The following is a 17004-nucleotide window of genomic DNA, read 5'->3' on the forward strand; positions in this document are numbered from 1 at the left end:
AAATTATTTTTATTCAATTTTTTAAATTTTAAATTTAATCTCATTTTTTCTTCTTTGATAAAATAAAATATTAAAATATAATTTAATTCTATATATTTTATATCAAAAATAATACAAAAATTTAATTTACTTTCGCTCTCTTTTTCAAACACCGACTTAGTATTCTAAAACATATAGTTAGTTGAAACACATGCTCTTTAATTCCCTAGTAAAGCTGTTACTTTTTGTTTCCGGGGAACATTTATCATTGTCACCAAGCTACCTTTGTCCACAAAAACATAAAGGATCCCTTTACCAAACTGGGTATAGTATGTTTTTTTTTATTTCCAAATTATCCTTGCCCAAGTTCCCAAGTTTGTCTCCTTATCAGTTTTCCTAAGCAAAGGCGTGTGAAATGAGAAGAATATATATAATTGTAACCTTAATTTGCAGCATTAATTTAAGCCAAGCCTAATATATACACTATGTTTCTCAGCTTGGAATGACTTAAAAGATAACCGTTACCATCTGGCACTGAACTGAATTAGGTATCGAATACCAAACCCTTTTTCCCATAAATGGGACAATTCACACATCACAAGAAGAACTCATTGGAAAGCCATGCAACCTTTTTTACCAATATGTATGTCAAGAACCGCCGCTGGTACCACACCCCACACGTCATGCTATCTTCTCAATTTTGTATTAAGAAAAAGTGTCATCTCCCTTGATGACTGATTCACATATGATGCATAATTACACAATATATAGCTTTTATAAGCATGTATAATGTATAATAAGGCCATCTAGTGTACAGATGTGTTTGTACAGATTTTTGTCTTTTTGTAGCTGAAAAAACGTGTCATTAAAAGTGTTGTTTAAAGAGAAAGTGTTATCCTTAATCGTTAACTTGGCTCTGATACCAATTTTTAAAGTCGTCTTTTCTTTTAATTTCTTTTTCGAAATTTTTATTAACTCTTCGAATAATTTGCCAATTCATAATAAAAAGTATTGACCGTATTACTAGTATTTATAATTCTGATTTTTCAATCTTGTTTTAATTTATAATATTTTTTTTTGCATAGATTATTGTATATAAAATCTTTTATCTGTTTGTCTTTTTCTTTAATATAATTTTTTAAATCCTCAAAAACTTCTTTTATTTCTACACTTTCTGTTGTTTCTAAATATCTTTTTAATTTTTCAACTTCATTTTCCATTTTTTCTTTTAACAGCTTTAATTCTTTTAAGTCATAATATGGTTTTCCAAGCATTTATAAATTTTTTAAGTTTAACTCCAACTTGTTTATATTTATTCTTATTTCTATCCTTTTTATTATAAGGTCATCAATTTCGATCTGAAGATTATTTAATTCCCTTTTATACTCCTTTATTTTACTTTTTAATTTTTTCGCCCTTTTCCTTTTTATTTTATTTTCTGGTCTTTCAATCTTTGTATGCTTCATTATTTATCTTAGAATTTCTGCAAATTCTATCATCGATTCATTACTATTTTCTAGAGATTCTATTAATTTTTCTAGCTCTTCGACTTCTCTTTTTAACTTGTCATAAATTATTTTTAGAGCTTCAAATGCTCTTTGATTTATTTCAGAAAATTGTAAATAATTCAACCGATTTTCTCTTTCAAAGAGCTCTTGTTTCTTGTCTTGATAAGTTACATATATTTTTTCTTTATTTATTATCATAATTTAATGTTTAGGGTTTCATTTAATTTTTCGACCTTTTTTGTTAATTCTTTTATTTCAAAATTTTCTTCTTTAATCTTTAACTTGGATAAACTTAAAGGGCTATTAATTTTAGATTCTCTTATTTGAAAATTCGATGAAACTAATTTTTCTGATGGTTCTTTTAATAATAGAACTGGGTTTTCAATAACTTTATATTTTGGTATTTCTGTTTTTACAATTTTCTGAAATAATTCATCAACATAAATTCTTTCTTTGTTTTTAAATATTATACTATGATGGCTGTTTGTTAAAGCATAATTTATTGCATATGTAATTGAAAAAGGTTCATCGTCTTGTTCCATTAGATTTTTTCTATGAAATTTATAAGCCAAACTTATAGATCTTCCAAGGTTTTCAGTTGATAAAGGTATAGCATATCCAAGATGGGCATTGAATTTAACATTTACGTTTGCCAAATTTCCATGAACAATTCCAATTATTTGATCTATTGGGTCATCAGTAATTCTTTTGTCACAGATTGCTAAGCTTATTGGTGAATTAATTCCTTTCATATATGTAGATTTGATTAAGACTTGTATAGTACTAATATGAATCCATCCAATTTTAGATCTTTTTTGTTGATCCTTAATTTTCTCAATCTGTTTACTCAATTTGTTTACTCACTAATAATTTTTAGATCATTAAAAATTAAAATTGTATCAATCAATCCATACTGGAAAAACTGATAGGTATCCGATGGGGAAGCATCTGGAAATATAACCAGTTTTGTTAGCTTTTCTTTGGCAATAGGATAGTATCCCAAAATTGCCCTTTTTTCTTCAGTCCAATTCAGGACTATGTTAAGGGTTTCTTTGAGATTTGATCTACAAACCCTTTTCTTTTCCTTGATTTCAGCCCTTGTAGGAATGTTTCTTATTATCCCTGTTCTCTGGGTTTGAATTGGAGCTTTATCTACTCTTTTTAGGGTTTACTCTGGATGGAGAGCTTCATATTCCCTAAAGGATTCCTTTGCCTCTTCCAATGTTAGAAACCCTCCTTTATGAATTATCTTTAATTGATGTGTGAATGTTGCTGCTTTTTCCCAGGCATCATATACTCCTTTCATGGGGTCATTATAAATTACATAATATTTTTTATCTTGGGTGGATTTTTTAATGATTTCAGCAATTGTTTTATTTTTTAAAATTTTTTCTTCACCTGATTTGTCCACCACGCTTAGCTGGCTGAACTCTGTTGGTTTTGCTTGTTGTGTTGATTTCATTGCTTCAATGGCCTTCTTGAGGGATTGGATCTGTGTCCTTATTTGCTGACAATGCTTGCATTTTTCGAGTTCTTGTTCATATTTTTGAATTTCTTGATCTAATGTGTTGTAGACGAACTCCATTCTCTCGTTAATGTATCTGCAATAACATTTTTGTCACCCTTAATATATTCAATTTTTATTGGATATTATAACAAAAATAATTGCCATCTTACCAATCGTCCATGATTATAATCAACTTTTAAATTATATCGTATAAAACCTGTTAGGTAACTTGAATCTGTCCTTAATGTAAATTCTCTGGGTAGTAAATCAATTTTTCATTTCTTAAGAGATTTAATTGCTGCTAGAGTTTCCTTTTCATGAGTGGTATATCTCTGTTCTGTTGGAGTGAAAGTCCCTGAAATATACCTGCAAAGTAATTCCTTTGGGGAATATTTAGAATCTAGTGATTCTTTTTCTCGTTCCAAGCTTTTTATAACTTTCTTAGCTTTTAGACATCCTGACCAGGTTATGTCTGAGGCATCTGTTTCTACTATTAAGTAGTCATTTTCTTCTGGAATATAAAGTTCTGGAAGTTTTTCACATAATTCTTTAATTCTTTGAATTTTCATACTATCTTTTTCATCCCATTTCTATTCTTTTTTAGTACTTATTTTTGGAAATAAGCTTTTAGTGTATTCTGTTATATTCTTTAAAAATCCTTGATCAGAAATATAATTTATACACCCCAAAAATCTTTGTAATTGTTTTCTATCTTCTATTTTATTAGGAAATAAATTTACCTTTTCTAGAACATTTGGTTGAAGTTTTAGCTTTCCTTGGGTGGATAGAATTAATCCAAGAAATTCTATTTCTTGTTTTGCTATTCTTGCTTTCTTTTTGCTAAGAACTAATCCTTTTTCTTTACATCTTTCTAAAACTATTAATAATTTTTGAAGATGATCTTCCTTATCTTGTTTTGTAAAAATTAGTATATCATCAATGTACACTAAAACAAATTCATTTAACTCTTTTAGATTTTCTTCCATAAATCTTTGATAAATACCTGGGGCTTGTTTTAATCCAAATGGTAATACATTTCATTCATAGAGCAACACACTTGTTGATTCTTTTGTTGGGCAAGTAAAAGCAGTTAATTTCTTTGTTTCTTCGTCTAAACGAAGTTGCCAATATCCTGATTTTGCATCAAGAGATGAAAACCAAGTTGCTCCTTTGATTTTTTCTAAAATAGAATCTTTTCTTGGAAGTTTATGAGCATCATCAATAGTTGCTTCATTCATCTTCTTATAGTTAATAACCATTCTTCGTTTTCCCCTTTTAATTTCATTATTGTTTTCAACATAAAAGGCTGGAGCTGCATGAGGACTTTTACTTAATCTTATAATTCCTTTTTCCAAAAGATCTCTACATTCTAATGAGAACTCTTCTCTATCTCTTGCGGAATAGGGAACTTTATTTGGAACATTTATCTCTTTTGTAGGGTCTTTTAATTTAATGCTTACTAATTCGTTATTTGTATTTTTAATATCTAAAGGATTTTCAGCACAAATTTCATCCAGAAGATCTTCTATCTTTGTTTCAAGATTATTTTTTGGAATTTTTATCTGAAAGTATAAATTTAAATAACATCTCTCTAATATAGAAAATATTTTAAATTTTAGAATCTTATCTATAGTAGTGGTTGGTATTTTTATACGTTTCGATTTTTGATTTATTGAAGAATCGTGTGGAGCTTTTAAAACTATATATGTTAATTCTTGAATGAATGGATGATATAGCTTTAAAAAGTTATTTCCTATGATAAAATCCATTCCAGAATCTAACATATATATAGATGGAACAATGAACCTATAATTTTGAATAAAAATTTTAGCCATCTCTGCTTTTTTGTCAATTTTATGTATTGATTTGTCAGCTATTCTAACTCTTAATGGTTTCTTTAATTTTTTTCAATCAAGTTTTATATTTGAACTAGCAAAGCATTGTGTTGCTCCAGAATCTATGAAAGCATTTATAAACTTTTATGTTATTTTTATAGTAATAAATGTGGCATTATTACTCAATCTCTGAGTCTGTTTCTGAGACATATTCAAAAATATAGTCTAAGTTATCATCAGATTCCTCTAATGGTTCCATGAAACAAGACTTAGCAATTTCTATTTGTTTAGTAAGATTCTTTTTATCCTTCTTTTTTGGACATTCATTTGCATAGTGTCATTCTTCTTGGCAATACCAACACTTACAATTTTCTTTTTTATTTGGGCAATAGTTATTTTTTTGTCTTTTATTTTTATTGTTATTTTCCTTCCTAAAATACCTCTTTTTTCTCCAGTTTGGATAATATTTTCTTTTTCTAAATTGATATTTTCTTTTTCTTTGAAGATTTTTATTAAGACCATATTTTTGAGGTATCTCTTCATTATCCTGACAGCAAATTCTAATTATATTTGTAAATCTTTTTTGAGTTGCTTCTTGCATACAACGTTCTTTTATTTCCTCTCTTATTACAGAGGTTGCTCCACCAAAATTATTTTCAATTGTCCCTCTATTTATTTCTCTTATAAATCTTCCCATTATAAATTCATTAGCAGGATATGGAAGTTTTGTTATATACATACTAAGATAATGATTTGTATCTTCTTCTTTTAATTTGTAATAATGTATTCTATATTCACATATATAAGATTCCACATTACATAGATCATATATCTGAATATTAGCTAAATGATTTTTTGCTTCTTGATATTCTTTATTATAGACTTCTTGTCTATGATCTATAATATTTTTTCCAAAAAATTCTTTATATAGAATCATCATTATATATAATATCTTATCATAAGCTGTTGTTTTTGTTGCTAAATCTTCTATTATTTGGTTTTCTATTGATGTCATATAATCTCTTATAGTTCCTTTAGTATGAAACCCTTTGTAATTCCAAATATCTCTTCCAGACAAATCACTAAGCTTTGGATTAGTAAAAGCTTCTAATAAAAAGGAATTCAACCAATTTTCGAAAATTTCTTTTTCATTCTTTTTACAGTCTAAATCAAGCATTCTTTCTCCTTCCATTTCCTGGATTTTAGGAACGTATTTTGATGATATTTTTGTATATTTTGAATTTTTATTTATAAACCTTTTTTAAAAGCATAATTATCAAAACCTGTTTCCCATTTAAATTGAGATTGATTATCTTTAGATGTTCCAGCTTCATTTTTTATTTGTATTGGAATTGCCGGTTCTTCGTCACTTGAATAATCTAGGATGTGTTCTTCATTTTCTATATTTTCAGAATTTACTAATTCTTCTTCTATTTGAAATCCTTGTTCCATAATATTATTTTCTTGAGCCATTTTTAATTGTTTAAAAAGCATTGTAACTTCTTCTAATTTTTCCTCAATATTCATAATTTTAGTGGTGGTTTTACTTTTAAATCTGTTATGTTGATTATATTTTGAAATTTTTCTTCTTTGGGATTCTCTTTTTCCTTATTTCTTTGAAATTTTATGGATACTAATATTTCTTCAAGCATATCTACTATAGAATTTAATTGTGGGTTAAAAGTATGATAAAGATGTGGGGAATCATTTTCATGGTAACATTTCTTAGAAATTCCGTGTGAAAAATAAGTTTTTTCAGGTTTTTAAAGTCCTTCAATAAAACTTATAGTAAAATAAATATTTTGAGAAAAATCATTTTGTATTGATTTTAAGAATTCGGTGTCATTACAGTTAATATTAGTTAAAATCATTAATTTTTTATCTATTAATTTTGATAACTTAATTATTTTTTCTCTTAAATCTTCTAATTTACTTTTTTCCATTAGGTGACACTTTTCTTTGTGAAGAGTTACGGTTTAAAGTGTAACTTTAGAAAGTGTGGTGTAAGCAAATCTTTAAATCTGTATGACTTTTTGCTCTGTATACTAAAATTCACCTGTATAATATTGACAATAATTCTAGCTTTTTAAATTAGGGTTTTTAATTAAATAAATTCCATCAATTCTTTTTAATAAAAAATACTATGTACTCATTAAAAATTAATTATTAAATTATTCATTCTATATTTATGTATAAATATATATATTTATTTTATATTTTTATATATATTATATTAATAACTAATTTAATAACTAATTTTTTATATATATTTAGCATGATTGATTAATTTATGATTTCAGAATATATCGTATGTTCATTATTAGTTAAGTAATTCATTGATTTCATTCATACATATATAATAATATAATAATTCTTCTAAATTTGCGACTTAAATGTTTGCTTTTGAAAAAAAAAAAGAATTCATGATAGTCTTTATTAGTATTTGAATTACTACGTTATGTTTTTTGCTTATATTATGTATCGATAATAATGAATTCCAAACTATCAATAACACTTGTGCTTTTACTACCAACACATGGATTAATTTTAGACTAACATATACTCAGTCTTTTTTAGTAAGTCATTTTGAGTTCAAATTTTAAGTGTGATTAACCAATATTAAAAGAATTATGCTATTAAGAGATTGTCATTCATTATTGGGTTAACAAAATATTTTTTACATTTTAGCATCCATAAAAAATGTGTTTTAATCCAATAAATTTAACAAAATACAAAAATTAAATTTTATTAGAACAAAATCAAGAAAAAATTTACAGATTATCAAAATGAAAAAAATAAAAAAATACTATTTTATAGGAATAAAGATTATTTGAGCCTTTATTTTTTGTCATGTGTCATAAGTAGTAATGATGATGAACGAACGAAGTTTAGCATTGTAGGAGTTTCTTGAAGGCATTGCTTTGCAATGAACGGTGCATTTGGTTTGGTGGCAAGAAAGTTGACAAAATAAAGTTTGGTTTATAATAAGCAGAGAGAAAAAACATTTGGTCATTGGCACTGCTTACTAATTATTAACAAAAATAGTTATATTACATTAAAAATTAACTATTAAATTAATTATTATATATTTAACTATATTTACATGTTTTTAAAGTAAATGATTAATTAATAGAAGTTAGAATAGAATAACAAATCTACAACAGATCAATAATCAAAATTATTCATACTAGTATAATAAATATTTTTATGAGATACTAAATATACATGAGTTTAATTTTTGATGCATTAATAGTATAAAATATTTTGGTTGCATCATATAAGTAGGAGTGGCAATATGTATCCTACCCACGAGTATCCAACCCGATTCAATTCGGTCGGGTAGGATTACCAACCCAATCCACAGCAGATAGAGTAGGGTACGGGTTGAGTCTCAACCTTACTCGACCAACCCAAACTCTATATATGTATATATACTTATATAAAAACATATTTCAAGTGAATGTTGAACTAAAGACCTCTCACTAAATGTAAAAAATCCTTAGCCACCAAGAGAAGATCATTAATTAATAATTTAATACGTTTTTTTTACATAAAAATAAGGATAAAGGACAAATAGGTTCTTGAACTATTAATTCGTGGACATTTAAATCCCTAAAGACTGGAAAATACAAAACGCTCCCTCCCCTCTCAAAATGCCGTACAAATTGGTCCTTCTATTCAATTTGTATCGCAACACGTTACAGATTCAGGTTACCTGGCGCCTATGTGGCGTCGCAATGGGTACGTGTCTCCAGGATGGTGTGAACGGGGCTGACATAGTCAACTACAAAAAAAAGTTATGGGACATTGTGGTCCTTGGGCCCTACGACGGCGTCCTTTCAGAAAACATTTTGTAATGGTTCTTATGAGCTTTGCCAATGCTGCCCATATCAGTCAAAGACAATTATAGGAAGCCCTAGCACTTATGTTTTTCCTTCAAAAATACTTGTTGTCGTTGTTGCTGTTTCGTGAAACAGATCCATTGAAGCTTTGTGGCTCTACCTGCGTCTGTCGTGGAGAGTGGTAAGTACATTGTTGTTCAAATTTGTTCTGCTTATGCCCGTTATTTGTTTTGTGTTGTATTATGGATTGAAAAATTTTGCAGATGGTTGATGTATTCGGTATTCCCGTATTCCATTATGGGGGCAACTTTTCAAGGGAGGCTACCGATGAGTTAGTCTACCTGCATGGTCAAGTGGAGAGGTTTTCTCCGATGAACTTGGATTTTGTCAATTTCGGGAATCTGGTCACGATGTTCAAAGGACTAGGATATCAATCGTATAAGAAGACTTACTGGTATCATCCAAAAAGCAAAGATATGGAGTCAGGGTTGCATGTACTGAAGGGGGATGCAGGGATCAACCAAATGCGACAGGCTAAGTTGAGGAACAAATACATGGATGAGTTTTACATTTTCTTTGACCATCATATTGACCAACCTGAAATCGCAGATGGTGAATGTGAGAAAAATTATTAGGTTGAGGAAGAAGTCAATCCAAATGACTTGGAGGAGTTGGATGACTCGTCTACTGACAATGATAGCAATGGCAGTGAGAAAGATGAGCTGTATAAACCACCACCAGCTGGTTATGAAAGTGGGAGTGAGAGTGGTGAAGATGATGAGGGCATAAGGGTTAGAGCTGCCAAAGGAAAGAGGAAACAAGTGTCTCCATCGTCGAGGAAAAGGATTGAACCCAAGGAGAAACAAAAAAAAAAACAAGCAACACATGAGTTTAAAAGGCAGAGATTTAAAGCAAGAAGGGTGGGTTCAGCTAGTGAAGGTTCCTCAAGGTCTACTGGGCCTGATAAACAGCCCAACACAAGTAGGCCAGGAAGGCAACCCAATAAATCTAGGCCTAGTAGGGAGCCCAGCATGAGGCTAGCCATTGCAGAGTATGTCAGTGATGTAGGCACAGATCATGAGGACATTGTGTTTGAGTACGAGTCTGAAGAGCTGCATACCCCTGTCTCATCGAAGGATGAAGGGAACAAACCACACTGGCTTAAGTTTGATGAACAGTATGGCTTTGGAGAAGGCAGATTTGAGCTAGGCACAAGATTTGCTACAATAGAGAGGTTCAAAGAGGTTGTGAAGGATTCATTTATTGCTGAGGGAAGGAGTTGGTCTGGATTAAAAATGATAAGAAAAGGGTTAGAGTTGGCTGCAAGGGTAAGGATTATCTTTGGATTGCTCATCTCTCATACAATAAATAGCTACAGTGTTTCTAAGTGAAAACCTATAGGAGTGAACATACATGTGTAAGAGATCTGGGAAGCAATGCAGCTGACCAATACTGGATCACGAAAAAAGTGGAGAGAAGGATGACCACCCATCCCCACATGAACACACATAAGGCTATTGATTTCTTAAAATAAGAGTTCAATCTAGTTCTACACCCTAAAATGGTTTACAGAGCTGTGAGGGAAGCTAAAGATAGGATTATGGGAAATGAGATAGAACAGTATGGGAAGCTGAGGGACTATCTAATGGAGATACATAGAAGCAATCCAAGGTCTACTGCCTTGCTAGATGTTATTCCCCAGCCACAAGTACCCCCAACATTCGACAAAATGTATATATGTTTCGATGCCTGCAAGATGGGATTTAAGAGTGGATGCAGGCCTTTGATTCACTTGGATGGAGCATTCTTCAAGACCTATCATGGGAGCCAATTACTGTCTGTTGTGGCACAAGACGCTAATAACCAGTTTTATGTGATTGCATATGTTGTGGCAAGGTCTGAATCAAAGGAGTCATGGAAGTGGTTTATGACCCTACTATAAGAGGACATTGGAGATATACAACAACATGGTTGAACTTTTATGTCCGACCAGTAAAAGGTTAGTAAGTGACTTTCTCAATTTAATTTAAATACTTATCATACAATTTGATGAAAACCCTTCTTGAATCAATTTGTGTCAGGGTCTGATGCCTATATTGAAAGAGATAATGCCGAATGCACATGTGCGGAATTGTGTCATGCACATGTGGAAGAATTTCATCAACCGTTTCAAGGATTTATACATAAGAAAAATTGTGTGGGATTGTGCAATATGCACGACTATACCTAAGTTCAAGGCAACAATGGAGAGGCTGAAGGAAGTTAATCAGGATGCCTGGTCATACCTGATGAAATTTGATCCTGCAATATGAGTAAGGGCCTACTTCAGTCATGGTCCAAAAGTGGACAACCTGACTAACAATATGTGGCGTCTTTCAATGCCAAGATTGTTAAGTACAGATGCAAGCCTATACTCACAATGTGCGAGGAAGTGCACTGCTACCTCATGAGGCGTATGGTTCAGCACAAGAGACTAATAAACTGCCATCACGGAAAGCTTGCACCGGTTCAAGAGAAAAGGTTGAAATGGCTTGTCAAGCCAAGTAACAAATAGACTGCAAAATGGATTGGTGATAACGAGCGCAAGCGATTTGACGTCACATACAAGGGATCTAAGTTGGATGTGGACCTGATCAAGCATACATGCACATGTAACAGATGACAACTAACTGGTCAGTGTGTAATTGTATTTCTCTACTTGTTCTTTGTTGTCTTGGCCTTCCTGCTGGCATTATTATTACTTGAAATTGTATTTGTCTAATTGCATTTGTCTTATAATTATCCTTACTTGCATGCCTGTTATCAATTTGTTGGATTTTCTGAAAAAAGAATGCCGTACACTCATGCAGTTGCAACAATCAGAAAAAGACATAACAACGTGGAAGATTATGTGCATCTATGGTTATGCATGGAATCGTTGAAGAAGACTTACGAGCACTTCATCCAGCCTGTTACTAGTGAAGAGTTCTGGATACGGACTGATCAGACTAGGCCTGCTACACCTGTCATTAAGAGGCCAATTGATCATCCAAAGGTCCATAATAGGCAGAAAGACCCAGCAGAAACTGTTATTGAAATTGAAAAATTGAAGAGAAGTTTCTATGTGACCTGCAGCAAGTGTGGTTAAATAGGGCACAATTATAAGACTTGCAAGGGTGCGCCATCCAACCCAAATTGGAAATCTAAGACCAATAAATCAAAGAAGTAAACCCAAAACAACCTTTCTCTTGTGGTTCTACCACTGTCACAATCAGCACCTAAGGCAGAGATACTTGACATCACGAAGGATCTTTATGTCCCCCCGATAAAATGTTGAAGGATTTAGTTGTCCATTTTAAAAATATTAAAGGACATATTTGTGTTTTTTTAATTTGTTTGATGACTTTACTGTCTTTTTTCATTTCAGGATGAGGAGCATAACTCAGTTATTCCAACCAACCAGAACCATTCTGCAGCTACCATAACTCTATATGTGGTCCAATAACAAGCTGCTCCAGAAGCTGCATCTGTGACTATTTCTGCAAGGCAAGGCCAAGTTTCATTCAAACTTCCAGCCAGAGTTCCATCAAGGCCAACCAACAGAACCTTGAGACTAAAACAACCAATTAGAAGAAATGATGATGGCAAACAACATGTTCAAGGATCACATTAGCCAAGTGTAAAAGCAACTGAAGGATCATCTGATGAGACTCTGGTTGCAGCAAGCACTGGAACTAAAAGAATATTTCAGTTCATCCCCACCCTAGGAGTCAACAATTCCAAGAAATGATGTTGATATTTTAGGAAGTCACTCATAGCTGATGTAAAAATTTGGACGAACTTATTTTCATTTGTTATGCATTCTAGTATTTTTTTGGCAAAATTATGATGCTCAAGTTGTGACCTGTTATGAGACTGCTTATCAAATTTTGTTAGGATTGTAATCCTCCGAACTTATCTTATGGTTCAATGTTTAATGATCCAAATTATTTAATCATTTTTACATACCCAGACCATCAACATGATATTATATATAGCTATTTAAACACAAGATGTTACAGCAACAGTATTATCATTCATCAAAGGATAAACATAAGTACATTATGAAAATTGTCCCTCACAAGAGCAATGCTCATCATTTAATAACACCTAATAACAACAACAACAACACAAATTACTACCAAATATACAACAAGATTAGATTTTTTTCATACATATTTTTTCATCCTTTACTGGATATAGCATAATTTAATACAATACTTTTATTCAAAAAGTATACAACTCTTGAGAACTCATCCCATACTGCATTACATCATTTTTTGAAACTATTTCTCACTTTTCAACCAAGTTTGGCAATAACGGAAGCAAAAATTACACTGACCACTACAAGAATAACTAAATACAAATGAACATTTTTCTTCCTCTCTAGATGCAACAGCTTTTTTTTCAAATCAGTCAGTCTGTTCCACTACCTTCTTACCAAGATACACTTTCAGATCATCAACATTGTTCTCAGTCATTAACTTATCAAGGACTCTTATTATTGAAGCATGGTCATCCAACCATAAGAAGAACTTGCAATGACTAGGATTTTTCAGCTGCATGTTCATCATTGCAAAACAAAAAACACATAAACAGCGCCTGTATAATCAAACTCACTAAAATAAATCATCAACTTACCTTAAAGAATGGATATCCAAAGAACAATATATTGGGGTTCATCGTCGTCCTCGATTTGTACAATATGACGTACACTCCACATTTACACGTCGGAGCAATCTCATCTTTCTCCTCTGCAGCTTTCACGTATTTCACGGTTGACGGTAGTGAAATGCGTCGTACGCTGAATGAAGCTTCGTCGCTAGCCATTTAACACTGCACAATACCACCACCCTCAACCTCTCACAGAAATGACAACGGCAACGGCGACTGGGTTCCATTTGAAGACATAGGGCACACAAGAAAGACGACGTCGTTTTAGGACCCAAGGACCACAATGTCCCATAACCTTTTTGCAGTTGACCATGTTAGCTCCGTTCACACCATCCTAGAGACACGTACCCATTGCTACGCCACATAGGCACCAGGTAACCTGAATCCGTAACATGTTGCGATACAAATTGAACGGAGGGACCAATTTGTACGGCGTTTTGAGAGGTTAGGGAGCGTTTTGTATTTTTCAGTCTTCAGGGATTTAAATGTCCAAGAATTAAAAGTTCAGGGACCTATTTGTCCTTTACCCTAAAAATAAATTCTATTTTAAATTATCATCAAGTTATATAATAGTGTTGCATCTTTTTGGTAACCCACGGGTAGGGTCGGGTATCCGCGGGTTAAGAACGGGTAGGATTAGGATTGGAATATTCTCAATCTGTGGGGTAGGGTTAGGGTTGGATCCAAACCCTATCCTACCCTACCCATTGCCACCCCTGTGATACAGGATAATGGAGAGATTGAACAAGATGTAAATCATAGGATCCAAGGTTGGTCAAAATGGCAGAGTGTGTCTGGTTTTATATGTGACAAAAAAGTGTATTTAAAACTTAAAAGTAAATTCTATCGCACTGCTATCAGATCGGTTATGCTTTATGATACAGAGTGTTGAGAGGCCAAAAGGGCACATGAACATAAGTTGAGTGTGACAGAGATGAAAATATTAGATGGATGAATAATCATACGCGATTGGATAGAATAAGGAACGAAGATATAAGAGAGAGAGAGAGAGAGAGAGAGAGAGAGAGAGAGAGAGAGAGAGAGAGAGAGAGAGAGAGAGAGAGAGAGAGAACAACACCTATTGTAAAAAAGATGGTAAAATCGCGTCTCAAGTAATTTGAATATGTGAGAAGAAGACCGACAGAACACCCAATCAAGAGGGTGGATGAGATTGAAGATGGATAAAGAGTGAAAGGTAGAGGAAGACCATCCATGAGATAGTCAAATAAAATTTACATGTAAACGATCTTTTTGTAAATATAATACATAATAAAATTTAATAGTATCATTTGATCCATGTAACCAGCTCTACATAGTAAAATAAAGCTTTATTATTGTTGTTGTGGTCGTCTAAAGTGACTCTCATCTCTTTTTTTCTCCTCATTGTTAGTTGTCATGTTAGCTAATCAATAATGTTGTTCTTGCCTTTTGTTAATGATTCATTGGCTTTATAGACCCTATTAGAAGTGCACTTGTTGACCTTATCGTTTCATATAATATTTTTATTTCATTTTTTTACCTATTATTACTAAACAAGTAGTGCACTTCAACACAATCCTTATATCAATATGTTTGTACAATCTTTTTTGTTATATAGTTCATAATATTTGTACAATCATTTTTCCGTTGACATAACTAGCATGAGATAAGAATCAGCCAATTGTAATAGTAACCCATTTATGAGAGCCATGATGCTCATCATCAGAACCCTACCACACACGACGATACCTATAACAATCCATCAATCCATTAAAACTTCACATGACTTGAGTGCACACTCCTTCAATTTTTCAAATTGAAATGCTTTTTGGTGGATCCAAAATGAATTGTTTTAACTTTTAAGGAAAAGAATTTTAAAAAAAAAGAGAATTTATTTATTGGGTAAAAGTATATTGTTTATCTCTAAAATTTATCAAAAATTTTAAAAAAAAATTTAAATTTTATTTTATTTTAATTTTGTTTCAAAATTTTTAATTTATATCAAATATATCTGGTAACTAAATTTTCAAAAAATTAAAGATAAAACTAGCAATAATGTATGACAATTATGTCTGATTTATTTGTATTGAAAGTTGTTTTTGTGAAATTATTGCTAAATTGATCTTAAATTTTTTTAAAATTAGCCGTTAGAAATATATTTGATGTAAATCGAAAAGTTTTAGAATAAAATTATAAAATTTATGAATATTTTTAAAATTTTTAACAAATTTCAAAGACAAAAAATATATTTTACCCTTATTTATTTGAGCAGGAACCAATTTTAAATTCTCTTAAAGGACCATAACTTTAAATAATGCTGGTAACATTTAATTGAAATTTTGAAGACATTGAGTTTGTTGCAAGAGATTTAGGTTTAACATTTTTTGCTTTGAAGGTTATAGAAATGATAAGCAAAGCAAGAAAAGGCAATATCATTAGACCTTTTTAATTAATAACTCTGCCTACTATTAAGGACTTAACTACCTATACTTTCATCATCAATGCCTACCACAAATCTATTGGTTAGTTATAGTTAGTTACATTGTAGGCTAAACAAATTTCATATATATTAGAAATAAATAATAAATGGTATTATATGTATTTGGTGTTGTGACTACCAATGAAAAGTGCAGAAATGCACATAGGAAATTATAGTAAATTACACTGAAGTCACCTAAAATTAGATGATATATAATATATATTGCTTCTGTATTTTTTGAAAATTGGAGAACTAATTATCCTCTATGATATAACATTACATGATAAGTCTAATTATGCAGATAAAATAAATATCTCATTGTATTTTATTTGAATATGAAGTATCATATTTTAATTAAACTCTAGAGTACATTTAATGCATGTTTCAAATGAGTTCTTGTACAAACTTTAACCCCAAGTTGTATTGGTTAAAAAAATTATTTCCTGTATTAAAAATATGTAGAATCAACTTATCATGCAATAATGTATAATAAGGTAATATACTCTTCAATTTTCAGAGGGTAGCAGAGTAGTTGTCATTTATCAAATTAAAGGGTATACTCTTTATAAAATACAAGGATACCCAGAATTGTACAGCTAAGATTTTCCCTAGAAATTAGACTAAAATTTAATTGTTCAATATAATTTTTTTCCTCAAGAGCAATGTAGTTTTACTTTTATGATAGTGATCATAAGAAACTAACTGTTTGAAAGATGGTGAGACAAAAAGGTGTACTACATCCACAATCAGCATCCAACAATTTTCATTAAATTCATCTTCAATGGACAAAGTTTGCATTGTCTAAGATAGAATTCAAAACAAGCCAAAATGACAAAAAGCTTCACACAAGTTGACATTGATCAATGATCATTGATCAGTGATCACCCCTGTTAGGAAGGTCCATTTTCCCACAAGAATCCAACAATGGAGTTGGCAATGATGTTGATGCAATCAATCAAATTGCTCCTATCAACATAGCTGGATGGTAGGTGTGGTGCTCAATGCTCAATCAGAGCACAGCAACTATAACTAATTGAGGGGCCACAAATTAGCACTGTTACATTCTTAATTATGGGACCATTATGCAAATGCTAAATCCAAAAATGTAGGAGCCAAAGTGGTCTCATTCTTCATTCTGTTTCAGCTCTTTCTGTTTTTGTAGGGTAATACTTATCCAAAATTG

The sequence above is a fragment of the Arachis hypogaea genome, chromosome 4 (genome assembly GCF_003086295.3).
Source record: "Arachis hypogaea cultivar Tifrunner chromosome 4, arahy.Tifrunner.gnm2.J5K5, whole genome shotgun sequence".
NCBI classification, from domain to species: domain Eukaryota; kingdom Viridiplantae; phylum Streptophyta; class Magnoliopsida; order Fabales; family Fabaceae; genus Arachis; species Arachis hypogaea.